The sequence below is a fragment of the Ursus americanus genome, chromosome 8 (assembly GCF_024610735.1).
Source record: "Ursus americanus isolate L20-20 chromosome 8, mUrsAme1.1.p, whole genome shotgun sequence".
In the NCBI taxonomy this organism is placed as follows: domain Eukaryota; kingdom Metazoa; phylum Chordata; class Mammalia; order Carnivora; family Ursidae; genus Ursus; species Ursus americanus.
Genome location: NC_142134.1, coordinates 17,127,123 through 17,154,649, shown reverse-complemented (window position 1 = coordinate 17,154,649; position 27,527 = coordinate 17,127,123).

The window sequence follows — 27,527 nt, the reverse complement described above, 5'->3', positions numbered from 1 at the left end:
AATCCCAGCACAGTCCCTGGATCCTATGTTGGTGCATTTTTGTAGAATGAATAAGTGAATAAATAAATAGAAACTAAAGGATTTGCCTGTCAAGAGAAAATTCTTTTAATATAAGTTATAAAGAAAAATTACACATTCACACACGGGTGTCAAATTTCTAATTATCTTTTGTGCTACCAAGTATTGGAACGTGAGCTCCATGAGTCCAGAGACCTTTGTTTTTGGTCAGAGTTGTACGCTTGACCTCTGCAAGAATACCTAATACTGTAGATGTGCTCAAATATTTGTTGAACCAATCAAATGCAGTTTATAATAATTTTATTCTGGCTCTGATTTGTTTTCTAGAGGCAAAGGCCTTCCTCTGCTGTGCTTACCGTTGACAGTACTTGTGTACTTGACCCTGAGGTCTCATAGGCAAGCTGTTTAATTAGCTGTTTATCCATATCAGAGAAAGGCATTATTCTTAATGTGGAATGGGCCTCGGAATCAAATTACAGAGTCTGCCACTTGGGCTTCTTAATCTCAGAAGCAAGCATTCAGTTCTGTAAACAGAAAAATGAGGTATTTGAGTGACGACATTGTGCAAAGGCATTATTGGCTCTTCCTGGAAACTTGTGCTTCTGAAATCAATAAGCAAAGAAATGTGTAAAAAATTACAAACATTCATATTGCCAGTGAAGCTTTGTTTGCCCCATAGGATTATTCCATAGTTTCTAATGCATTCGAAATGCACATCAGGGGCGTCTGGGTGGCACAGCGGTTAAGCGTCTGCCTTCGGCTCAGGGTGTGATCCCGGCATTCTGGGATCGAGCCCCACATCAGGCTCCTATGCTATGAGCCTGCTTTTTCCTCTCCCACTCCCCCTGCTTGTGTTCCCTCTCTCGCTGGCTGTCTCTATCTCTGTCAAATAAATAAATAACATCTTTAAAAAAAAAAAAAAAGAAATGCACATCAGTCATGATTTTTTTTTCCTACTGAAAAGAGTAAAGACTGCTCAGTGCTAACAATCACGTGTGGGGCTGGCATCATGGGTTTTCGGTCTGTTTAGTTGTCCTACCTGTGGTTAGTGCTCTTAAGAGTCTTAATAAATTTTGCACACGAGACCTCACATTTTTCAATTTAAACTGCACCCACAAAATAGGTCCTGGCCCTGGTCAGGTGGCATCTTCTAAAACACACAACATAGATAACAGGACATTGCCTGGCAAAGAGAAGGTGCCCAGGAACAAAAATTGTGTTTTGAGTAAATAAATGGGTGAATTAAAATGTTTCAATAGCAAGTCATGAAAATACAAATGTGTGTATTGAACACTTAGGCAGAAGAGGTTCTTATTCAGACTTGAAAATGAAGGCAGAAAGAGTCAAGAGTAAGAACAGGACAATCAAGTTCTTTTCTTCCCAAACGCAGGAGAGTAAAAAGCTGAACATAAGTTCACTGCCTATGTAGACAAATAAAGTCAATCGTTACTTGTGAGAGTAAATTATTATTTTTTAACTTTTGGTATTGCTTATGGAGTATTTCCTACAATGTACTCAGAAACTTGCAAGGGTTTATTAGAGAATCCATTGCAAACCATTTTTATTCTCAAACTCAGACAGACTCCCTTTAATTTCGGTGAATATTATTTCTCTAGCAATGTATTATGATACATTACGAACAGTAATACTGTTGCTTGGGATTTTTAATAGAACCTTTTTTCTGTGAAGCTCCATGTTTGAAAAACATCATTTTCCTAACCTGCCCAATATTTGGTCTCATTTTGGCAGGAAATAAACCCAGGGAGGTTGACATTAGATCAGTAACAAGAATGAAAAGAAACCTCAAGCTTTTCAGTCCAACCTCAGAAATTTAGATTCACCATGTAGTTGTGTTATTTGCAACACAGTATCATGCATGGCTTTATGCAAATTATAGTTCATACCAAATAGCTTAAATGTTGGCATAATCATCATCAAACAGTTTTTGCCCAAGCAATGAGTGTAACTCTGATCTAAACGTCATGGATTTGCTTAGCTTGGGATGTAGTCTATTTGGTGCTATTCAGCCACACGGAGAGACTGACAGTTCTGCCATTGCGGCTTGCTGCTGCAGTCCCGGTCATTGACTGAGGCGACTTAGGTAATGGGTTTGGTTACGTTTCATATCTATTGTTTCTGTCTAGCACAGAAGCCCATTTCTGCAAAAGCAACGGCTGTGGGTGTATGATTAAACACTAAGTTTAGGTTTTATATGTAACTTCTCGGTAATTTGACTAAGGCTAAGAAAGATGTATCTGATTACTTTTGTTGGATGCTAGTTAATAAGTTGTAGAGAGGGATATCTCTAGAGAGATATAATTTCTTCTGGAAGAAATAAAAGATCTCTTTGGTTTCTGACTGGATGGCTAACCTAATAGGAAGCTCCCAGTCCATTTTGGTGCTACTGACAGACATTGTACTTTCAGAAAGTAGCACTTTCAGATTAAGTTGAAATATGGGCATGCTGGCTGACACTACTAATTTCATTTTTAATGGAAAAAAAATTAGCTAAAATGGGATATTGACTTGATTTTGAAGTGGTATTTCCTTGCAAGAGGCCTCTCTCATTTATTATAAATTAGAAGTTATTTAGCTGGCTGCTGTACCTATCAATTTCCTTTCTAATGTTTTTAAAAAAATTAATGAAAGAGGAATACTACATTTCAAGTTTGTGATACAATTTAATAGGGTCGTTTAAATATAGGTCTTTTATTTGGAGCTTTTACTAAAATTTTAAGAACTCTGGCACTTATCTAAAAATTTTAGAATATTAATAAAAATTTTAATGTTATTTTAAGATATGCATATGTAATTTCCCTTATTCCTTCTTTATTTATTTATTTGTCATTTATCTTTATACTCAATATTGCTTAAAAATGTGAAATATACAAAGACATCTTTAACTTTATTCTTACTTGAATTTATGTTTATTGCTTTGTAGATAACGTTAATTAATGATGTTTGTTTCCAAGAGCTAATAGGAATCATTTTTTGTCACCAATTCTATATCAGAAACAGAACAGAAAAAAAATAGTACTAAGAATCAGAAAAGACAGCAATATCGTGTTGTATGAGATTTTGGAGAACTCCCACCGTGAACTGAACCTTCAGGCACTGACCGTGTAATGATGCAATGACATTTATTTTATAGGAATACAGGATAATAATGAAATAGGGCAATTACTCTTAAACAAGGTAGACTGACACAATTTCTACCTATCCTATAATGTCTCCAAATGTACATTAAGAGTTAACAAATGATAAGTAAATCCTTTTATGAATTTTTTTTTTTTTCTTAGGAATCCCACTGTCTTACTTTTGTTTCTCTAATTTGTTCAGGGAGAGATTAGGTCCTTTGCAAAAACACTTCAAAGACACATAGAATATTATCTTTCCACAGGTCAAGGTCTAGAGGCATGTTATCATGGTGGAGTATATAATTCATTTTTTAGCAAGGCACAAAAACCATACTCCACGGGAAATAACAAAAGATTCAACATGCTCTTTTGTTCCTAAGCAGGAACTCTGGATTAAAAAATTCCCCAGAGATAGTTTAGCTATAGTCAGGAAATCTCTTTTTTATCATCTAATGCTTAATCACCAAGCTAGAAACATCAGCTTCAGGGCACAGAACCATTTCCCTTAAGGGGGCATAAAGTTCAAGAGGGTGTATATATATATGATAACTAAGTATTGTTCGAACTTCACCTTTCATAGAAAAGTTAGCATTTGTCTTGAAATTTCCATCTTATTATTATTTTACAAATCAGACTAGGGAATCTTTCTTTCCCTATTATATGGAGCTTTAGGATGTGGGGTGGTGAGGAGAGTTGAGGAGCCAAGGGCCACATGGCAGAGGCTGTGGAGAGGCGGAGATTGTGATGACTATAGGACATAACCCATGTTACAGCACCCACCAACACAGCATTTGGCAAAGAGTAAGTCCTCAGTGAAAGACAAGTTTGCACTGGGGCCTTTGGGGAGGCATTTGGTAAAGAGCACCCTTCTCCCCCACCAGGATTGTGAAAAAGTTGAGATACAGGAAAGTAGAGCAAATAGAGGCATAATTTTTTTTTTTTTTTTTTTTTTTTTTTTTTTTTTTTACCTGACAGGCTAGGTTGAGCAAGTGGTTTTAGGTTTAGTAGTCAAATGAGCTCAATAATTTTGAAGCCCAGAGAGATTAGATTTCTTGGCCCAATCAAAGAAACAAAGGACCAGGGCAATGACTTGGAGGAGGAGCGGAAATCATGTTCCCCATCTTCAGCTTTCAATCTAGAGGAAGAAGGATGATGCTCACTGTGCACCTTCCAGTTTGTTCTTCCAAAATTTATTAATCAGATTTCCACCTCCACAGGGCTGGATTGAGTAAAAGGTGGAGAAGTTCTAGTCCTTTACTTAGGACAAATTCCTCTTCAAGAAAACTTGGGGACATTCTTCCCCTCAAAAATTTATTTATAAAGGGAGGAGGAGGCAGGAATCAGAACCTTCTATGACATAATAGGGTTTGGATCTTATAGGAAAGGTGATGGGTATTTATTAAAGAATTTTAATAATGGAGGTAAAAGAAACTGAATTGACTTTTAGAAAGCTTATTCTGGAATGGCATATATCATAAAGGATAAATGGGGATAGGGTTTGGGGAAGAGAACAGAGATGAAAAGCAGGAGGTTTTCCCCACCTTAGCTAGAATTGTGAAGATCTCAACCACAAAAGTTACTAAAAGATTAAGAGAAGTATGCCTATTTGATGCACCGCAATTGTAACCATAGATTAGTGGCCCTCATCAGAAGTCAACTCATACATTTCATTATGATTTTCTAACCTATGCTGCAACTCTTTTGCTGTAAGTAGAGGTTAATGTCGAAGTGTGACTATTTCTAGGAGAGCTTCAGTCCTCTGAATACAAAGAGGTAGAGAAAGAAAAATGATCCAGTGTACCTCAAAGTCCTGTATAAATAAGTGACTAAAAAGGGTCGAAATAAAAATCATTGATGTAGCAAATATTTTTAATCCTTGCTTTGACAGGTGTGAAGAGCTGACACCTGAATTTCCTGCGCTGTCTTTCATCTGATGTGGTTCTTAAGAGTGAAGTTCTTGGTATAGGGTCTTCAGTTTAGTTACTGCCTGTGGTCATGACACCTGTCAGCAGAGATTGATGGGACCCTCATGCTGGACACATTATATACATGCACATTATTTATTTTTCCCAGAGAAAGCCTGCCAAATGATTAGTTTGTTAATACATAATTGTTATTTTCATAAAAAATATTCTCTTTAAAAATTCAAGCTGGATAGAAAAGTATAAAGAAGAAAGTAAAGTAAAAAAAAAAAAAAATGCTCAAATTCCACAACCAAAAAACAACCAAAATTTAATAACATCATTTCAAACCTCTCTCTATCCACATATACAGATAAATTTTTAAAGGTAATTTTAGAAAAATAAATGGATTCCACTATACATTCAATATTTAAGAATTAAATTTAACTTTAATTACATTTGACAGAAGTACAATCCTCTGAAATAAAAAGGAATTGCTGAATTATCTGAAGCAAAAGGCTTCAGAAGAATGTTTCCTCAGGACAAGAGAAATTGATTGGTCTTTTTAAATATTTCCCTAAAGCTAGAGAAAAATTAAAGTTAGAATACTCATTTATTCCTTTGTTTGTTGATATTTAATTACATGTTTCCACTTTAGATAGTACCGTAAAGGTGAAGAAATTAATTGGCAAGTTCATATTATCTTCTACTTCCTTGCTTAGACTTACATGTACCTTGCCTTTCTTCCTGTATCCTTTATGATTTGTTTTTTAATTTATAGTTTTGTAACTTTTCCAAAATATATTTTGATGTTGCTTGTTTTGCATCAGATTTTTATATCAAATTTCCCAGGGACCCATCCTAATTTTGATGACTGTCTACTTTTCTTTTTTTTCGTATGTGGTGAGCCATTTCAATCTTCAGTGTCAAATTTATTTTATTGTTTTCTTATGTGATACTTTTGAATTTTTTCTCTATTCCACTTGTTTTGTTTTCTACATTATGAACACTGATTATACACCAGATCACTTTATCTCTCTTATCAGTCATCTTTATAATTACTTTCATTTTGTATGATATTTTTTATGCATAGTTTTTGGTCCCTAATGCTTTTTATTCTATTTTTGAGCACCAGCAGATCAATTTTTCATCTTAAAAGGGATATTACACTTTTATTTTTGAATTATTTTAAATTCTTTAAAAATTATTGAATGATTTGTCTAAACCTTCCATCTCTGTATGGATTTTTCATGTCTCTCTGTCAGTTTTGAAGCTTTTGTATAGAGATCCTAAGTGAATTACTTCCTGTTTATTACTAACTATTAAAAAAAATTTAAGTACAGTTGAGACACAATGTAACATTAGTTTTAGGTGTACAACTTAGTGATTTGACAAGTTTATACATTATGCTATGCTCACCACAAGTGTACGAACGGTCTGTCACCATACAATACTATTATACTATCATTGGCTGTATTCCTTATGATCTGTGTTTTATTCCTATGACTTATTCATTCTGTAACTGGAGTCCTGTATCTCCTACTCCCCTTCACCCATTATGCCTAACCCCTCACCATCCTCCTCTCTTGCAAGCATCAGTTTGATCTCTGTATTTATAATTCTGATTCTGCCTTTATTTATTTATTTATTTTTTAAGATTCTATTTATGAGTGGAATTATATGGTATTTGTCTTTCTCAATCAGACTTATTTCACTTAGCATCATATCCTTTAGGTCTATATGTGTTGTTTCAAATGGCATGGTGTTATACTTTTTTAGGGTTGTTTATATTCCATTGTGTATATATACCATATTTTCCTTATCCATTTGTTTATTGATGGACACTTAGTTTTCTTCCACGTCTTGCTTATTGTAAGTAATGCTACAATAGACATAGGGGTGCATATAGCTTTTCGAATTAGTGTTTTTGTTCTCCCTGGGTAGATACCCAATAGTGGAATTGTGGAATCATATGGTATTTCTATTTTAATTTTTTGAGGAACCTCCATAGTGTTTTCCGCAGTGGCTGTACCAATTTATGTTCCCACCAACAGTGCACAGGAGTTCCTTTTTCTCTACATCCTTGCCAACAACATTCTTGTTGTTTCTTGTCTTCCTGATTTTAGCCACTCAAAGAGGCATGAACCAATATCTCATTGTGGTTTTGACTTGCATTTCTCTGATGATTAACTGAACATCTTTTCATGTATCTGTTGGTAATCCATATGTCTTCTTTGGAAAACTGTCTGTTCAGGCCCTCTGCCCATTTTTTAAAAATCGGGATGTTTGTTTTTCTGGTCTTGAGTTGTATGATGCTGTGACACTGCCCGCGGAGCCCCGGCGCGATTCGGGAGAAGAAGGAGGCACAGACAGGTTAGCTGCAAAAGAAAGCGTGGGTGCAGGGGATGGCGGCAGAGAATGAGACCACCCGGAACAGCTGCAACCTCATGTATTTATTGGCAGTAAACAATCAAAGACAATCAAGGGGAGTCTTGTGATCCTAGTGAATAGTAGTACATCATGGGGAAGGTCACTGGATTAGATGATGTAATGTTCAGCAAGTGAGACCTATTAAACATGTTTCTATGGACCCTGTGGGCTATTGTCAAGAGCAATCAGGTTTTGGTTGGGGCAGTGGTCTGCCCTTTAGCAGACCAGGTGTTCCTGGCCACTTGTTATCTGAGGGGATTTTGGGAAGGGCAGCGTTCCACCCTGAGCAAGCCAGGCGTTCCCAACTGCTCATGCTCTGACGTTTACGTTAAAGCCCGCAGGGTCACAAACATGTTTCCCTATTATATCGTTAGCATAAGCTCTCGGCCAGGGGCTGCTGCAGTATGAGTTCTTTGTGTATTTTGGATTTTAACCCTTATCAGATATATCATTCACAAATATCTTCTCCCATTCAATAGGTTGTCTTTTTGTTTTGTTGATGATTTCTTTTGCTGTGCAAAAGCTTTTTATTTTGATGTAATGCCAAAAGTTTATTTTTGCTTTTCTTTCCCTTGCCTTAGGTGACATATATAGAAAAATGTCGCTATGGCTGATGACAGAGAAATTACTGCCTGTGTTCTCTTCTTTAGGATTTTTCTGGTTTCAGATCTCACATTTAGGTCTTTAAGCCATTTTGAGTTTATTTTTGTGTATGGTGTAAGAAAGTGGTCCATTTTCATTGTTTTGCATGTACCTCTTCAGTATTCCCAGCACCATTTATTGAAAAGACTGTCTTTTCCCCATTGTATATTTTTGCCTCCTTTGTCATAGTTTGATTGACCATATAAATGTGGGTTTATTTCTCGGGTCTCTATCCTGTTCTATTTATTTGTGTCAGTACCATACTGTTTTGACTACTATAGCTTTGTAGTATATCTTGAAATTTGGGATTGTGATACCTTCAGCTGTGTTCTTCTTTTTCAGGGTTTCTTTGGCTATTCACAGTCTTCTTTGGTTCCAAACAAATTTTAGTGTTATTTGTTCTAGTTTTGTGAAAAATGCTGTTGATATTTTGATAAGAATTGCATTGAATCTGTAGATTGCTTTGGGAAATACGGACATTTTGACAATATTAATTCTTCCTATCCATGAGCATGGAATATTTTTCCATTTGTGTCATCTTCAATTTTTTTCATCACCACTGTTTAAAGTTTTCAGAGTACAGATCTTTCACCTCCTCGATTAAATTTATTCCTAGGTATTTTATTCCTTTTGGTGCAGTTGTAAATGGTGTTCTTTTTTAAATTTCTCTTTCTGCAACTTTGTTGTTAGTGAATAGAAGCACTACTGATTTCTGGGTATTAGTTTGGTACCTATCACTTTACTGAACTCACTTACTATATCTAGTAGTTTTTTTGGTGGAATCTTTAGGATTTTCTATGTATAGTATCATGTCATCTGTGAATAGTGACATTTTAACTTCCTCCTACCAATAAGGATGCTTCTTATTTGTTTTCCTGTCTGATTGCTTGCTTAAGACTTCTAGTACTATGTTGTATAAAAGTGGTGAGGGTGGACATCCTTGTCTTATTCCTGACCTTAGAAGGAAGGCTCTCAGTTTTTCACCATTTTCATCCTTTAATCTTGCAAAACTCACCAATTAGATCTAGTAGTTTTAGATTCCATAGGATTTTCTACATAGTCATTGTATCATCTGCAAATAAAGATAAGTTGCTTATTCCTTTTTAATATGTATTTTTCACTTTACCATACAGTCTAGCACTTCTTCTTCTTCTTTTTTTTCCCCCTCAACCTAGCACTTTAATACAAATTTCAGTAGAACTAATGAGAGTGGTCATGTTTGCCTGTTCCTGATCTGAGGAGGAAACATTAATTTCCTCTTCAGTTTTAAAGATATTTTCATTTTAGTTTGACAGTACTTTCAAGACACCATTCCACTGTCTTCTAACTTGCATTGCTTCTAATGAGAAACCTATAGCCATTCTCATCTTGGTTCTTATGTATGTGTTGTGTGTTTTTTCTCTGACTGCTTTTAAGATTTTGTCTTTATCATGATTTTAAGCGATTTGATTTTGATGTGCCTCAGTGGTATTTTTTGTTTGTTTCTTGTGTTTGGAGTTAATAGAGATTCTTGGATCTATGGACTTATAATTTTTATCAAATTTGGACATTTTTCAGTCATTGGTTCATTTATGGCTTCTGTCCCTACCCTTCTTCTTTGAGGACTGTACTTACAATTATATCATACACTTAATAGGCTGTCTCAGAGCTCACTGATGCTCTGTTCATTTGTTTTTGGTGTTTCTTTTCTTTCCGATTCATTTTTGGTAGTTTCTATTGCTATGTCTTCAAGTTCACTATTCTTTTCTTACGTAATGTCCTATTTATTGTTTATCCCATCCTAGTGTATTTTTCACCTCAAATATAGTCGTTTTCATCACTAGAAGTTTGACTTGCATCTTTTTTATATCTCCCATGCCACTACATTTTACAGATGAGAAAACTGAAGCACATAGAAGATAAGGAATTTGCCCACGATTTGATGCCAGGATACAAATCCAGGCAGCCTGATCCCAAAGACTTCATTTTTAATCAACATGTGTATTCTTATCTTAAATAGTATATCACTATCCCATACTATTCTTTTCTAAAACATTTAGAACAATGCTTGGCACCTAAAGGACATAAAAATTGTTACTGTTATTGTGGTAGTAAACTATCAGCTGCAAAACTTCGCCAAGTTTCAAAACTCAACTTAGACGACAGTTCTTAAAGATCTCCTTGATCTTTCATCACCAACAGAGGCATCTCAAGCTTTTGTTCTTCTTTCTATAATGGTGCTACAGAATTTCGTAACTTGTATGTTTCCTTGTATACTGAATGGAGGGTAGGTTGGATGGTGGGCTAAGTAAATATTTAGGGCACATCCAGCCTATTTGATGATCAATGGGTGAGGTGGTGACACCTATCAAAGAAGCAGCTCACCAGAGACTAGCAGGAAGGAGAGAGAAACATGACTTCTCAACACAGGAGTGTATATTGGATAGGGACTGGGCAGTCTTCAAGGGCCATGATGGTTCCATAAGGCTTCTAGAGTTGTTTTATATGGTGGCACAACTCCAGAGGGTGCCATTCATGTCAGTATCTATGTGAATAGTAACCCCCTAGAATTGTGAAGTTTACAACCATCACAATGGCATGCAGTTGCCCTTTGAGGCTGCCAGGTATATCGCAGAATAAGATGACTTAAACCGGAACTGCCCTCGAGGTAGGGTGGCCTCTCAGTACTAATTCTTGAGGCAGGATCCCTTAAGGCCTAGTTATGCTATCTTAGGCTCCTATAAGTACTTCCTCCCTTCCTGTTTACTTACTTTCTCCTCTTTCAATCCTGGGACATTTTTATTCTGTCACAGGGGCAGGAAATTTAGGTCTAATTCATTGGTTTCTTCTTTTCCCTGAATTCCCTGAGAAGTTAGGCTTTCGAAAATTAAAAATATGTATTTTTTCTACAGTAAATCAGTTTTCCTTGACACTTGTATGCTGCAAGATCAGATTATTGCAGAAATGAGGGGAGAGTCGAAATACTGGGAAAGTGGGAAGTATTAGTTATTATTTCAGATATATTTGTCTCTCCACATAGACCATGAACTCCTTAAAGAATTTACCCTTAAGGCTGAGGAGCATGTTTTTATAAAGAAAGAGTGACTTTGAGTGCCATACAAGTTTGCTCAAGCTAAATTTTCAGTTCTTTCCATTTCTCCTTAGTTGCTACTACTTCAGAGGAAATTCTGTTCTATTATTGCATTCTGCACAATTTTATCCCCAAAAATGTGTTGTGTACTTGACTAATAATTTACTTCTGTGCTACAGAAGTGATTTCGTTTATAAGACTAATATTAGTTTCCCTAATTTTGGTAATTGTTATATTGATTTTTCTCCTCTCACCTTGATTATAGCTTATAACTAACTATATTGACTATATTCCATCATGTAAGCCTCTTAGAATCATATCTCTGGGGCGCCTGGGTGGCACAGCGGTTAAGCGTCTGCCTTCGGCTCAGGGTGTGATCCTGGCGTTATGGGATCGAGCCCCACATCAGGCTCCTCCGCTATGAGCCTGCTTCTTCCTCTCCCACTCCCCCTGCTTGTGTTCCCTCTCTCGCTGGCTGTCTCTGTCTCTGTCGAATAAATAAATAAAATCTTTAAAAAAAAAAAAAAGAATCATATCTCTGAATTCTGAACAGTGGGTAACCTATCCCATTCTCTACTATTAACTATCAGGATCCTCACTTTTTTGTGTGTTAAAGTGATCTATTCCATATTTTCATAAGTGTGTAGGCAATTATATTTAAAACAGTAGGGGTGAAGATTTAATGAGTTGGTATTCATTTTATTTTGTATATCTGGAATTAAAGTTCATATCTAAAATGTAATTTAATGTTAATGATGTACAATTTAGAATATGTAAAAATTATAATTAGTTGCCATCACCTGCTGGTGACAGGCACAAAGCAACACTAAATTAAAAAAAAAAAAGCTCTTTCGAACTTATTATTTTCAGTAGTAAGAGCTATGGATTCATGTTCTGTAGACTTACCTTCTAGTTTCAGTTCTAGAAGTTCATTTTGTGGCTTTGAGAAAACACTAACTCCTTCAGGTATCTGTTTTCTTGCCTTTATGATGAAGGTATTGGATTGGATCAGTTGTAAGCTCACTACTTTGCATGAATATCAGCTCAGGAAGAAGTATCCTTTGAAACAAATAAAACAGATTTTATTAATTATGTATTTTATCAGGAAATGTAATATTTGTGAATATATGTAAGATTTCTTTTATTATTTCTATGTGAATAAATTATTCTGTTTTGAATTAAATTTCAGGAAATACAATAAAATACTATCATAAGGAAGTAGTGAGACTGAATTAAAATTTATTTTTGAAATTGGTATTTTTGCCTTCTTACTAGCCTTCTAAACACTTAATTGAAAATGTGTTTTATCATATCAGGACTCTTGATATTGTATTCTGCAGAGCAAGATTTTCCAATTGCAAATGGGAAAAAAAATCAGCAATGTTTTTAATCTAAAAAATATTACTCCCTAAGCCCCTTGCGTTGGAACATATGATTTTCATCAGCCACTTTTCTTCTTTTGGCAATGGCCATAGAAGGATTTTATGTTTTATTTAGAAAACAGCCTGTCACATACACATTGCCACCTGCTGTTTTTTTCTCCTATATTCCACACTGAGCAGATCATTTCTTACATTGCTTGTCCAGTAATTTCAATCAACGTATTCTTCGCTAATAGCCAGACCCAAGGAGTAGAGCTACAAAACATTGATTAACAAGTAATTTCTAAAGGCTGGAAAACAGTAAGCAGAATTTGGCCCTCTCCCAACCCCATTCCTGAGCCACACCAAAGAGTCAGAAGGGCCAAAAGTGGTCTGTGGATTTCAGAATGTGTATCAACGTCCTCTATCATCTCTAGAATTCCTTCTAGCTTGAAAATAATCTTATTTCATTATGCAATATCAAAAGCAGAGTTTTTATTGCTGTTGTTGTTTTGTTTTTTAGGTGTAGGTCTTTCATTTTCACCAGAATACTGTGAAATAAACCCATGGGTGTCATTTTACCCTGGAATTCACTCTTCTTGGTTACCATCTTGGTGGTTCCAAAAAATTCAAGGTGATTTTTGAGAAAATTGGGAAATAATATTTTGGGACCTCCAAGAAGTCTGTTATTGGTTTACATGCCTAACTAGCCCCAGAAATAGAATATCAAGCCAGATTTTCAATACTCCAGTTGAATTTGGAAATCCAAGTTGACCTAGAAAGGATACAGCTTTCTTAGAATTTAGACCTATGTTTATATAGGGCTGCAAACTTCAATGAGCTCATGCAGAAAAAATTTAAAAAGGAGACATGTACACAAATATCATAACTATAATAAAACTGCAAACAAAAATTTTCTAACTATTGGGCCAACTAATAATAGTATTTTCATGGCAATGGAGTGTCTTAACAGATTTAACAATATTTAGAGGTACTGGTCATCAACACCAAAGTTAAATTATTATTAAGCGGCTGAGTACTAGAAGCTGAGAATTATTTATTGCTAGTAAGTTAAGTTCAGTTTTACAAAATGCATTGCCATCTCATTGTGCTTCAGGCTGATATGTGTATGCTCCAGACCTCATTGTATTTCTCTCTTAAGCACACAGATAGACTATACTTTGCAGTCTCCCTTGCAGTTGGGAAGCATAGTCATACAACTGAGTTCTGACCAAAGGAATGTGGGCAAAAATAAAATATGCCATGCGCAGGCCTGACACATAAAGCTCTCTTCCCATCCTATATACCCTCTCTTTTTTCTTTTTTTTTAAAAGATTTTATTTATTTACTTGACAGAGAGAGAGAGAGTGAGAGAGCACAAGCAGGGGAAGGAGCAGAGGGAGAGGGAGAGCAGTCTCCCCACTGACCAGTGAGCCCAATGTGGGCCTCGATCCCAGGACCCTGGGATCATGACTTGAGCCAAAGGCAGACACTGACCTGACTGAGCCACCTGAGTACCCCCTACACTCCCTTTCTTTCTCCACTCACATGGCTCTTGAAGGAGGATTCAGTGGAAGATCTCAAGGCTGCAAGGAATGGTAGAGACCTTAAACTGAAAAAAACAAAACAACGCAAAACAAAACTGGTGCCTGAGTAATTGCATAGAGTAGAGCCATGCACCCACTTTGACATTTTGCTTAGAATGTGAAAATGAGTAAAAAATTAATTTTTACAGTGTTCATCCTGAGATTTTGGAACTGGTATTTATAGTAGTTAGCTTACCTTCAGCAATACAGCTTATCAGTAGATTTACCATTGGTCTTAAGTATTATTATGCCTACCCTTCAGAAATCAACTGTGGGTTGAAGTACAGGCTCAATCAAAAATGGCAAATAAATTTCACCTCATTAGACAATTATAGGATTGATTGTGGAAAGCTGAAATGTTAACCTTTGCAGAATTTCAAGGCCATGTTTAAATTTGGTGGGAAAAAGTCCAGATTCATGAGTGATTTTTGTCTTGGGCGAAAAGAGAAGAAGCGTGTTTTAGATGCCATGTATTTGACATCTGTGAATTAAGTCTTTTGAAGCCATAGGTAATGGAAAATAGTGAGATAAGCCTAGTTACAGTCAAAGTTACTTCTCTTATAAAAATGACATAGTTTACAACTGTAACTATATAATGATAGCTTCAGCTGTAAATCCCAGCACAGTCCCTGGATCCTATGTTGGTGCATTTTTGTAGAATGAATAAGTGAATAAATAAATAGAAACTAAAGGATTTGCCTGTCAAGAGAAAATTCTTTTAATATAAGTTATAAAGAAAAATTACACATTCACACACGGGTGTCAAATTTCTAATTATCTTTTGTGCTACCAAGTATTGGAACGTGAGCTCCATGAGTCCAGAGACCTTTGTTTTTGGTCAGAGTTGTACGCTTGACCTCTGCAAGAATACCTAATACTGTAGATGTGCTCAAATATTTGTTGAACCAATCAAATGCAGTTTATAATAATTTTATTCTGGCTCTGATTTGTTTTCTAGAGGCAAAGGCCTTCCTCTGCTGTGCTTACCGTTGACAGTACTTGTGTACTTGACCCTGAGGTCTCATAGGCAAGCTGTTTAATTAGCTGTTTATCCATATCAGAGAAAGGCATTATTCTTAATGTGGAATGGGCCTCGGAATCAAATTACAGAGTCTGCCACTTGGGCTTCTTAATCTCAGAAGCAAGCATTCAGTTCTGTAAACAGAAAAATGAGGTATTTGAGTGACGACATTGTGCAAAGGCATTATTGGCTCTTCCTGGAAACTTGTGCTTCTGAAATCAATAAGCAAAGAAATGTGTAAAAAATTACAAACATTCATATTGCCAGTGAAGCTTTGTTTGCCCCATAGGATTATTCCATAGTTTCTAATGCATTCGAAATGCACATCAGGGGCGTCTGGGTGGCACAGCGGTTAAGCGTCTGCCTTCGGCTCAGGGTGTGATCCCGGCATTCTGGGATCGAGCCCCACATCAGGCTCCTATGCTATGAGCCTGCTTTTTCCTCTCCCACTCCCCCTGCTTGTGTTCCCTCTCTCGCTGGCTGTCTCTATCTCTGTCAAATAAATAAATAACATCTTTAAAAAAAAAAAAAAAGAAATGCACATCAGTCATGATTTTTTTTTCCTACTGAAAAGAGTAAAGACTGCTCAGTGCTAACAATCACGTGTGGGGCTGGCATCATGGGTTTTCGGTCTGTTTAGTTGTCCTACCTGTGGTTAGTGCTCTTAAGAGTCTTAATAAATTTTGCACACGAGACCTCACATTTTTCAATTTAAACTGCACCCACAAAATAGGTCCTGGCCCTGGTCAGGTGGCATCTTCTAAAACACACAACATAGATAACAGGACATTGCCTGGCAAAGAGAAGGTGCCCAGGAACAAAAATTGTGTTTTGAGTAAATAAATGGGTGAATTAAAATGTTTCAATAGCAAGTCATGAAAATACAAATGTGTGTATTGAACACTTAGGCAGAAGAGGTTCTTATTCAGACTTGAAAATGAAGGCAGAAAGAGTCAAGAGTAAGAACAGGACAATCAAGTTCTTTTCTTCCCAAACGCAGGAGAGTAAAAAGCTGAACATAAGTTCACTGCCTATGTAGACAAATAAAGTCAATCGTTACTTGTGAGAGTAAATTATTATTTTTTAACTTTTGGTATTGCTTATGGAGTATTTCCTACAATGTACTCAGAAACTTGCAAGGGTTTATTAGAGAATCCATTGCAAACCATTTTTATTCTCAAACTCAGACAGACTCCCTTTAATTTCGGTGAATATTATTTCTCTAGCAATGTATTATGATACATTACGAACAGTAATACTGTTGCTTGGGATTTTTAATAGAACCTTTTTTCTGTGAAGCTCCATGTTTGAAAAACATCATTTTCCTAACCTGCCCAATATTTGGTCTCATTTTGGCAGGAAATAAACCCAGGGAGGTTGACATTAGATCAGTAACAAGAATGAAAAGAAACCTCAAGCTTTTCAGTCCAACCTCAGAAATTTAGATTCACCATGTAGTTGTGTTATTTGCAACACAGTATCATGCATGGCTTTATGCAAATTATAGTTCATACCAAATAGCTTAAATGTTGGCATAATCATCATCAAACAGTTTTTGCCCAAGCAATGAGTGTAACTCTGATCTAAACGTCATGGATTTGCTTAGCTTGGGATGTAGTCTATTTGGTGCTATTCAGCCACACGGAGAGACTGACAGTTCTGCCATTGCGGCTTGCTGCTGCAGTCCCGGTCATTGACTGAGGCGACTTAGGTAATGGGTTTGGTTACGTTTCATATCTATTGTTTCTGTCTAGCACAGAAGCCCATTTCTGCAAAAGCAACGGCTGTGGGTGTATGATTAAACACTAAGTTTAGGTTTTATATGTAACTTCTCGGTAATTTGACTAAGGCTAAGAAAGATGTATCTGATTACTTTTGTTGGATGCTAGTTAATAAGTTGTAGAGAGGGATATCTCTAGAGAGATATAATTTCTTCTGGAAGAAATAAAAGATCTCTTTGGTTTCTGACTGGATGGCTAACCTAATAGGAAGCTCCCAGTCCATTTTGGTGCTACTGACAGACATTGTACTTTCAGAAAGTAGCACTTTCAGATTAAGTTGAAATATGGGCATGCTGGCTGACACTACTAATTTCATTTTTAATGGAAAAAAAATTAGCTAAAATGGGATATTGACTTGATTTTGAAGTGGTATTTCCTTGCAAGAGGCCTCTCTCATTTATTATAAATTAGAAGTTATTTAGCTGGCTGCTGTACCTATCAATTTCCTTTCTAATGTTTTTAAAAAAATTAATGAAAGAGGAATACTACATTTCAAGTTTGTGATACAATTTAATAGGGTCGTTTAAATATAGGTCTTTTATTTGGAGCTTTTACTAAAATTTTAAGAACTCTGGCACTTATCTAAAAATTTTAGAATATTAATAAAAATTTTAATGTTATTTTAAGATATGCATATGTAATTTCCCTTATTCCTTCTTTATTTATTTATTTGTCATTTATCTTTATACTCAATATTGCTTAAAAATGTGAAATATACAAAGACATCTTTAACTTTATTCTTACTTGAATTTATGTTTATTGCTTTGTAGATAACGTTAATTAATGATGTTTGTTTCCAAGAGCTAATAGGAATCATTTTTTGTCACCAATTCTATATCAGAAACAGAACAGAAAAAAAATAGTACTAAGAATCAGAAAAGACAGCAATATCGTGTTGTATGAGATTTTGGAGAACTCCCACCGTGAACTGAACCTTCAGGCACTGACCGTGTAATGATGCAATGACATTTATTTTATAGGAATACAGGATAATAATGAAATAGGGCAATTACTCTTAAACAAGGTAGACTGACACAATTTCTACCTATCCTATAATGTCTCCAAATGTACATTAAGAGTTAACAAATGATAAGTAAATCCTTTTATGAATTTTTTTTTTTTTCTTAGGAATCCCACTGTCTTACTTTTGTTTCTCTAATTTGTTCAGGGAGAGATTAGGTCCTTTGCAAAAACACTTCAAAGACACATAGAATATTATCTTTCCACAGGTCAAGGTCTAGAGGCATGTTATCATGGTGGAGTATATAATTCATTTTTTAGCAAGGCACAAAAACCATACTCCACGGGAAATAACAAAAGATTCAACATGCTCTTTTGTTCCTAAGCAGGAACTCTGGATTAAAAAATTCCCCAGAGATAGTTTAGCTATAGTCAGGAAATCTCTTTTTTATCATCTAATGCTTAATCACCAAGCTAGAAACATCAGCTTCAGGGCACAGAACCATTTCCCTTAAGGGGGCATAAAGTTCAAGAGGGTGTATATATATATGATAACTAAGTATTGTTCGAACTTCACCTTTCATAGAAAAGTTAGCATTTGTCTTGAAATTTCCATCTTATTATTATTTTACAAATCAGACTAGGGAATCTTTCTTTCCCTATTATATGGAGCTTTAGGATGTGGGGTGGTGAGGAGAGTTGAGGAGCCAAGGGCCACATGGCAGAGGCTGTGGAGAGGCGGAGATTGTGATGACTATAGGACATAACCCATGTTACAGCACCCACCAACACAGCATTTGGCAAAGAGTAAGTCCTCAGTGAAAGACAAGTTTGCACTGGGGCCTTTGGGGAGGCATTTGGTAAAGAGCACCCTTCTCCCCCACCAGGATTGTGAAAAAGTTGAGATACAGGAAAGTAGAGCAAATAGAGGCATAATTTTTTTTTTTTTTTTTTTTTTTTTTTTTTTTTTACCTGACAGGCTAGGTTGAGCAAGTGGTTTTAGGTTTAGTAGTCAAATGAGCTCAATAATTTTGAAGCCCAGAGAGATTAGATTTCTTGGCCCAATCAAAGAAACAAAGGACCAGGGCAATGACTTGGAGGAGGAGCGGAAATCATGTTCCCCATCTTCAGCTTTCAATCTAGAGGAAGAAGGATGATGCTCACTGTGCACCTTCCAGTTTGTTCTTCCAAAATTTATTAATCAGATTTCCACCTCCACAGGGCTGGATTGAGTAAAAGGTGGAGAAGTTCTAGTCCTTTACTTAGGACAAATTCCTCTTCAAGAAAACTTGGGGACATTCTTCCCCTCAAAAATTTATTTATAAAGGGAGGAGGAGGCAGGAATCAGAACCTTCTATGACATAATAGGGTTTGGATCTTATAGGAAAGGTGATGGGTATTTATTAAAGAATTTTAATAATGGAGGTAAAAGAAACTGAATTGACTTTTAGAAAGCTTATTCTGGAATGGCATATATCATAAAGGATAAATGGGGATAGGGTTTGGGGAAGAGAACAGAGATGAAAAGCAGGAGGTTTTCCCCACCTTAGCTAGAATTGTGAAGATCTCAACCACAAAAGTTACTAAAAGATTAAGAGAAGTATGCCTATTTGATGCACCGCAATTGTAACCATAGATTAGTGGCCCTCATCAGAAGTCAACTCATACATTTCATTATGATTTTCTAACCTATGCTGCAACTCTTTTGCTGTAAGTAGAGGTTAATGTCGAAGTGTGACTATTTCTAGGAGAGCTTCAGTCCTCTGAATACAAAGAGGTAGAGAAAGAAAAATGATCCAGTGTACCTCAAAGTCCTGTATAAATAAGTGACTAAAAAGGGTCGAAATAAAAATCATTGATGTAGCAAATATTTTTAATCCTTGCTTTGACAGGTGTGAAGAGCTGACACCTGAATTTCCTGCGCTGTCTTTCATCTGATGTGGTTCTTAAGAGTGAAGTTCTTGGTATAGGGTCTTCAGTTTAGTTACTGCCTGTGGTCATGACACCTGTCAGCAGAGATTGATGGGACCCTCATGCTGGACACATTATATACATGCACATTATTTATTTTTCCCAGAGAAAGCCTGCCAAATGATTAGTTTGTTAATACATAATTGTTATTTTCATAAAAAATATTCTCTTTAAAAATTCAAGCTGGATAGAAAAGTATAAAGAAGAAAGTAAAGTAAAAAAAAAAAAAAATGCTCAAATTCCACAACCAAAAAACAACCAAAATTTAATAACATCATTTCAAACCTCTCTCTATCCACATATACAGATAAATTTTTAAAGGTAATTTTAGAAAAATAAATGGATTCCACTATACATTCAATATTTAAGAATTAAATTTAACTTTAATTACATTTGACAGAAGTACAATCCTCTGAAATAAAAAGGAATTGCTGAATTATCTGAAGCAAAAGGCTTCAGAAGAATGTTTCCTCAGGACAAGAGAAATTGATTGGTCTTTTTAAATATTTCCCTAAAGCTAGAGAAAAATTAAAGTTAGAATACTCATTTATTCCTTTGTTTGTTGATATTTAATTACATGTTTCCACTTTAGATAGTACCGTAAAGGTGAAGAAATTAATTGGCAAGTTCATATTATCTTCTACTTCCTTGCTTAGACTTACATGTACCTTGCCTTTCTTCCTGTATCCTTTATGATTTGTTTTTTAATTTATAGTTTTGTAACTTTTCCAAAATATATTTTGATGTTGCTTGTTTTGCATCAGATTTTTATATCAAATTTCCCAGGGACCCATCCTAATTTTGATGACTGTCTACTTTTCTTTTTTTTCGTATGTGGTGAGCCATTTCAATCTTCAGTGTCAAATTTATTTTATTGTTTTCTTATGTGATACTTTTGAATTTTTTCTCTATTCCACTTGTTTTGTTTTCTACATTATGAACACTGATTATACACCAGATCACTTTATCTCTCTTATCAGTCATCTTTATAATTACTTTCATTTTGTATGATATTTTTTATGCATAGTTTTTGGTCCCTAATGCTTTTTATTCTATTTTTGAGCACCAGCAGATCAATTTTTCATCTTAAAAGGGATATTACACTTTTATTTTTGAATTATTTTAAATTCTTTAAAAATTATTGAATGATTTGTCTAAACCTTCCATCTCTGTATGGATTTTTCATGTCTCTCTGTCAGTTTTGAAGCTTTTGTATAGAGATCCTAAGTGAATTACTTCCTGTTTATTACTAACTATTAAAAAAAATTTAAGTACAGTTGAGACACAATGTAACATTAGTTTTAGGTGTACAACTTAGTGATTTGACAAGTTTATACATTATGCTATGCTCACCACAAGTGTACGAACGGTCTGTCACCATACAATACTATTATACTATCATTGGCTGTATTCCTTATGATCTGTGTTTTATTCCTATGACTTATTCATTCTGTAACTGGAGTCCTGTATCTCCTACTCCCCTTCACCCATTATGCCTAACCCCTCACCATCCTCCTCTCTTGCAAGCATCAGTTTGATCTCTGTATTTATAATTCTGATTCTGCCTTTATTTATTTATTTATTTTTTAAGATTCTATTTATGAGTGGAATTATATGGTATTTGTCTTTCTCAATCAGACTTATTTCACTTAGCATCATATCCTTTAGGTCTATATGTGTTGTTTCAAATGGCATGGTGTTATACTTTTTTAGGGTTGTTTATATTCCATTGTGTATATATACCATATTTTCCTTATCCATTTGTTTATTGATGGACACTTAGTTTTCTTCCACGTCTTGCTTATTGTAAGTAATGCTACAATAGACATAGGGGTGCATATAGCTTTTCGAATTAGTGTTTTTGTTCTCCCTGGGTAGATACCCAATAGTGGAATTGTGGAATCATATGGTATTTCTATTTTAATTTTTTGAGGAACCTCCATAGTGTTTTCCGCAGTGGCTGTACCAATTTATGTTCCCACCAACAGTGCACAGGAGTTCCTTTTTCTCTACATCCTTGCCAACAACATTCTTGTTGTTTCTTGTCTTCCTGATTTTAGCCACTCAAAGAGGCATGAACCAATATCTCATTGTGGTTTTGACTTGCATTTCTCTGATGATTAACTGAACATCTTTTCATGTATCTGTTGGTAATCCATATGTCTTCTTTGGAAAACTGTCTGTTCAGGCCCTCTGCCCATTTTTTAAAAATCGGGATGTTTGTTTTTCTGGTCTTGAGTTGTATGATGCTGTGACACTGCCCGCGGAGCCCCGGCGCGATTCGGGAGAAGAAGGAGGCACAGACAGGTTAGCTGCAAAAGAAAGCGTGGGTGCAGGGGATGGCGGCAGAGAATGAGACCACCCGGAACAGCTGCAACCTCATGTATTTATTGGCAGTAAACAATCAAAGACAATCAAGGGGAGTCTTGTGATCCTAGTGAATAGTAGTACATCATGGGGAAGGTCACTGGATTAGATGATGTAATGTTCAGCAAGTGAGACCTATTAAACATGTTTCTATGGACCCTGTGGGCTATTGTCAAGAGCAATCAGGTTTTGGTTGGGGCAGTGGTCTGCCCTTTAGCAGACCAGGTGTTCCTGGCCACTTGTTATCTGAGGGGATTTTGGGAAGGGCAGCGTTCCACCCTGAGCAAGCCAGGCGTTCCCAACTGCTCATGCTCTGACGTTTACGTTAAAGCCCGCAGGGTCACAAACATGTTTCCCTATTATATCGTTAGCATAAGCTCTCGGCCAGGGGCTGCTGCAGTATGAGTTCTTTGTGTATTTTGGATTTTAACCCTTATCAGATATATCATTCACAAATATCTTCTCCCATTCAATAGGTTGTCTTTTTGTTTTGTTGATGATTTCTTTTGCTGTGCAAAAGCTTTTTATTTTGATGTAATGCCAAAAGTTTATTTTTGCTTTTCTTTCCCTTGCCTTAGGTGACATATATAGAAAAATGTCGCTATGGCTGATGACAGAGAAATTACTGCCTGTGTTCTCTTCTTTAGGATTTTTCTGGTTTCAGATCTCACATTTAGGTCTTTAAGCCATTTTGAGTTTATTTTTGTGTATGGTGTAAGAAAGTGGTCCATTTTCATTGTTTTGCATGTACCTCTTCAGTATTCCCAGCACCATTTATTGAAAAGACTGTCTTTTCCCCATTGTATATTTTTGCCTCCTTTGTCATAGTTTGATTGACCATATAAATGTGGGTTTATTTCTCGGGTCTCTATCCTGTTCTATTTATTTGTGTCAGTACCATACTGTTTTGACTACTATAGCTTTGTAGTATATCTTGAAATTTGGGATTGTGATACCTTCAGCTGTGTTCTTCTTTTTCAGGGTTTCTTTGGCTATTCACAGTCTTCTTTGGTTCCAAACAAATTTTAGTGTTATTTGTTCTAGTTTTGTGAAAAATGCTGTTGATATTTTGATAAGAATTGCATTGAATCTGTAGATTGCTTTGGGAAATACGGACATTTTGACAATATTAATTCTTCCTATCCATGAGCATGGAATATTTTTCCATTTGTGTCATCTTCAATTTTTTTCATCACCACTGTTTAAAGTTTTCAGAGTACAGATCTTTCACCTCCTCGATTAAATTTATTCCTAGGTATTTTATTCCTTTTGGTGCAGTTGTAAATGGTGTTCTTTTTTAAATTTCTCTTTCTGCAACTTTGTTGTTAGTGAATAGAAGCACTACTGATTTCTGGGTATTAGTTTGGTACCTATCACTTTACTGAACTCACTTACTATATCTAGTAGTTTTTTTGGTGGAATCTTTAGGATTTTCTATGTATAGTATCATGTCATCTGTGAATAGTGACATTTTAACTTCCTCCTACCAATAAGGATGCTTCTTATTTGTTTTCCTGTCTGATTGCTTGCTTAAGACTTCTAGTACTATGTTGTATAAAAGTGGTGAGGGTGGACATCCTTGTCTTATTCCTGACCTTAGAAGGAAGGCTCTCAGTTTTTCACCATTGAGGATAGTGTTAGCTGTGGGTTTTCATGTAAGGCCTTTATTATGTTGAGAAGTATGTTCCCTCTAGCCCTGTTTTTTTTTTTTTTTTTTTTTTGAGATTTTTATTTATTTATTTGAGAGAGAAAGAGCACGAGTGGGGAGGAGGGGCAGAGAGAGAGGGAGAAGCAGACTCTCAGCTGATCAGGGAGCCTAACATGGCTCTCGATCCCAGGACCATGGGATCATGACCTGAGCTGAAGGCAGAAGCTTAACCAACTGAGCCACCCAGGAGCCCCTCCTAACCCTGTTTTGTTGAGAGTTTTTATCATGAATGGATGTTGAATCTTGTCAAATGCTTTTTTTGCCTCTATTGAGGTGATCATATGATTTTTATTCCTCATTTTGTTGATGTGGTATATGACCTCGATTGATTTGCAAATTTTTTAAAAAGATTTTTAAAATTTATTCAAGAGAGTGAGTGAGACAGCACAAGTGGGGGGTAGGGAGAGGGAGAAGCAGACTCCCCACTGAGCAGGGAGCTTGATGTGGGGCTTGATCCCAGGACCCTGGAATCATGACCTGAGCCAAAGGCAGTCACTTAACTAACTGACTGAGCCACCCAGGTGCCCCTGATTTGCAAATGTTGAGTCATCCTTGCATCCCAGGAATAAATCCCACATGATAATCATGAATGATCTTTTTAATTTATTGTTGTATGCCATTTATTAATATTTTGTTGAGGATCTTTGCATCTATGTTCATCAGAGATATTGGCCTATAGTTTTTCATTTTTTTGTGATGTCTTTGTCTCATTTTGGTATCAGGGAATGCTGGCCTCATAGAAGATATTTAGAAGCTTTTCTTCCTCTTCTATTCTTTGGAATAGTTTGATGAGAATAGGTATAACTCTTCTTTAAATGTGTGATAGAATTCACTTGTGACTCCATCTGTTCCTGGATTTTTATTTTTTGGCAGTTTTTGACTAATGATTCAATTTCATTTATTGTAATTGGTCTATTTAGATTTTCTGTTTCTTCCTGGTTTAGTTTTAGGAATTTACCCATTTCTTCTAGGTTGTTCTGTTTGTTGGCATACAATTTTTCATACTATCCTCTTATCCTTATTTCTGTGATATCAGTTGTTACTTCTCCTCTCTCATTTGTGATTTTATTTGAGTCCTTTTTTTAAATTTTTCTTGGTGAATCTAGTGAAGGTTTGTTAGTTTTATTTTTTCAAAGACCAGCTCCTGGTTCCATTGACTTTCTTCCTTTCTTTCTTTCCTTCCTTCCTTCTTTCTTTCTTTCTTTCTTTCTTTCTTTCTTTCTTTCTTTCTTTCTTTCTTTCTTTCTTTCTTTCTTTCCTTCCTTCCTTCCTTCCTTCCTTCCTTCCTTCTTCCTTCCTTCCTTCCTTCCTTCCTTCCTTCCTTCCTTCCTTCCTTCCGCCATTTATTTCTGCTCTGATCTTTATTGTTTCCTTTCTTCTACTCATCTTGGGCTTTGTTTGTTCTTCTTTTTCTCATTCCTTTAGGTCAAAGATTGGATTAATTATTTGAGTTGTTTTTTTTTTCTTGTATCTTGAGGTAGTTCTGTATTACTATATATTTCCCTCTTAGAGCTGCTTTCATTGTGTCCTAGAGATTTTGGACTGTTGTATTTTCATTTTCATTTGTCTCCACATATTTTTTGATTTCTTTGATTGCTCCATTGACTCATTGGTTGTTAAGTATCATGTTGTTTAGTCTCCATGTGTTTGTGTTTTTTTGTTTTTTTCTTGTGATTTATTTCTAGTTTCATACTGTTGTGGTCAGAAAAGATGCATGGTATGATTTCAGTCTTCTTAAATTTACTAAGCCTTGTTTTATGGCCTAATATGTAATCTGTTCTGAAGAATGTTCCATGTGCATTTGAAAAAAATGTGCATTCTGTTGTTTTTGGATGGAGTGTTCTATATATATCTGTTATGTCCATCTGATCCAATGTGTCATTCAAAGACCTTTCCATATTGATTTCTGTCTGGATGATCTAGTCATTGATGTAAATGGAGTGTTAAAGTCCCCTACTGTTATTGTGCTACCATCAGTTTTTCTCTTTATGTCTGTTAATATTTGCTTTATATATTTAGATGCTCCAGTGTTGGGTGTAGGTATTTACAATTGTTACATCCTCTTGTTGGATTGATCCCTGTATCCTTATGTAATGCCCTTCTTTGTCTCTTGTTATGGTCTATTTTGTCTGATAGAGGTTTCGCTACACTGGCTTTTTTCTTTTTTTCAGTTCCGTTTGTATGGTGAATATTTTTCTATCTCTTCACTTATAGTTTGTATGCATCTTTAGGTCTGAGTTGAGTCTCTTGTAGGCATCATATAGATGGGTCTTGATTTTTTATCGATTCTCCCACTCTGTGTCTTTTGATTGGAGCATTTTGGCCATTTACATTTAAATTATTGATAGGTATTTATTTATTTATTTATTGGTAGTTCTTCTTTGCTCTTCTCTTGCTCTCTTACTTTGTGATTGATGTGTATCTATAGTGTTTTCTTTGGTTTTATTTTTTGTGTATCTACCATTGGTGTGGATTTGTGGTTTCCATGTTCATATATAACATTGTAAGTAAATAACAGTCCATATTAATTTGATGGTCATTTGTTCAAACACATTCTAAAAAAAAAACAGAAAAAAAAGTTATCTTCTTTTTTACCTTCCCTTCTTTTTTTACTCCCTTCTCCACATTTTATGTATGTGTTTTTATATTTTACATCTTTCTATTCATATTTTTCTTGTCAATTATGGCTATTTCTTTTCCATTTAAGAAGTCCCTTTACCATTTCTTGTAAGGCTGGTTTAATGGTGATAAACTCCTTTATCTTTTGTTTGTCTGGGAAACTCTTTATCTCTCCTTCAAAGATGAATGATAACCTTGCTGGGTAATCTTTGGTTGAAGGTTTTTCCTTTCAGGGTTTTGGCTATATCATGCCATTCTCTCCTGGCTTGCAAAGTTTCTGCTGCAAAACCAGCTGTTAGTCTTACAGGTTTTTCTCTTGTAAGTAACTTTTTGTTTCTCTCCTGCCGCTTTTAAGACTCTCTATCTTTAACCTTGGACATTTTGATTATTGTGTGCCATGGTGCGGACATCTTTAGGTTCATCTTCTTTGGAACTCTCTGATCTTCTTGGATTTGGATGTCCATTTCCCTCCCTCAGTTAGGTAAGTTTTCAGTTATTATCTCTAAGTTTTCTATGCCTTTCTCTCTCTCTTCTTCCTCGGAGAGCCCTATAATGCATATATTTTTTTCACTTGCTTTGTCCAAGAGATCTTTTAATCTAATGTCGTTTTAAAAAATTCTTTTCTCTTTTTGCTGTTCCGCTTTTGTGCTTTCATTACCCTGTCTTCTAGATCACTGGATACATTCTTCCGCATCTTCTAATCTACAGTTGGTTCTCTCTAGTGTGTTTTTTATTTTAATTATTGTATTCTTCAGCTCTGATTTGTTCTTTTTAATATTTTCTATCTCTTTATTGAGGGTCTCCCTGAGTTCTTCCATTCTTTTGTCCAGCCCAATGGGTATCTTTATGATCATTACTTTAGATTCTTTATCTGGAATATTGTTTATTTCTGTTTCATTTAATTCTTTTACTGAAGTTTTTTTTTTTTTTTTTTTCTTTTGGAGCATATTCTTCT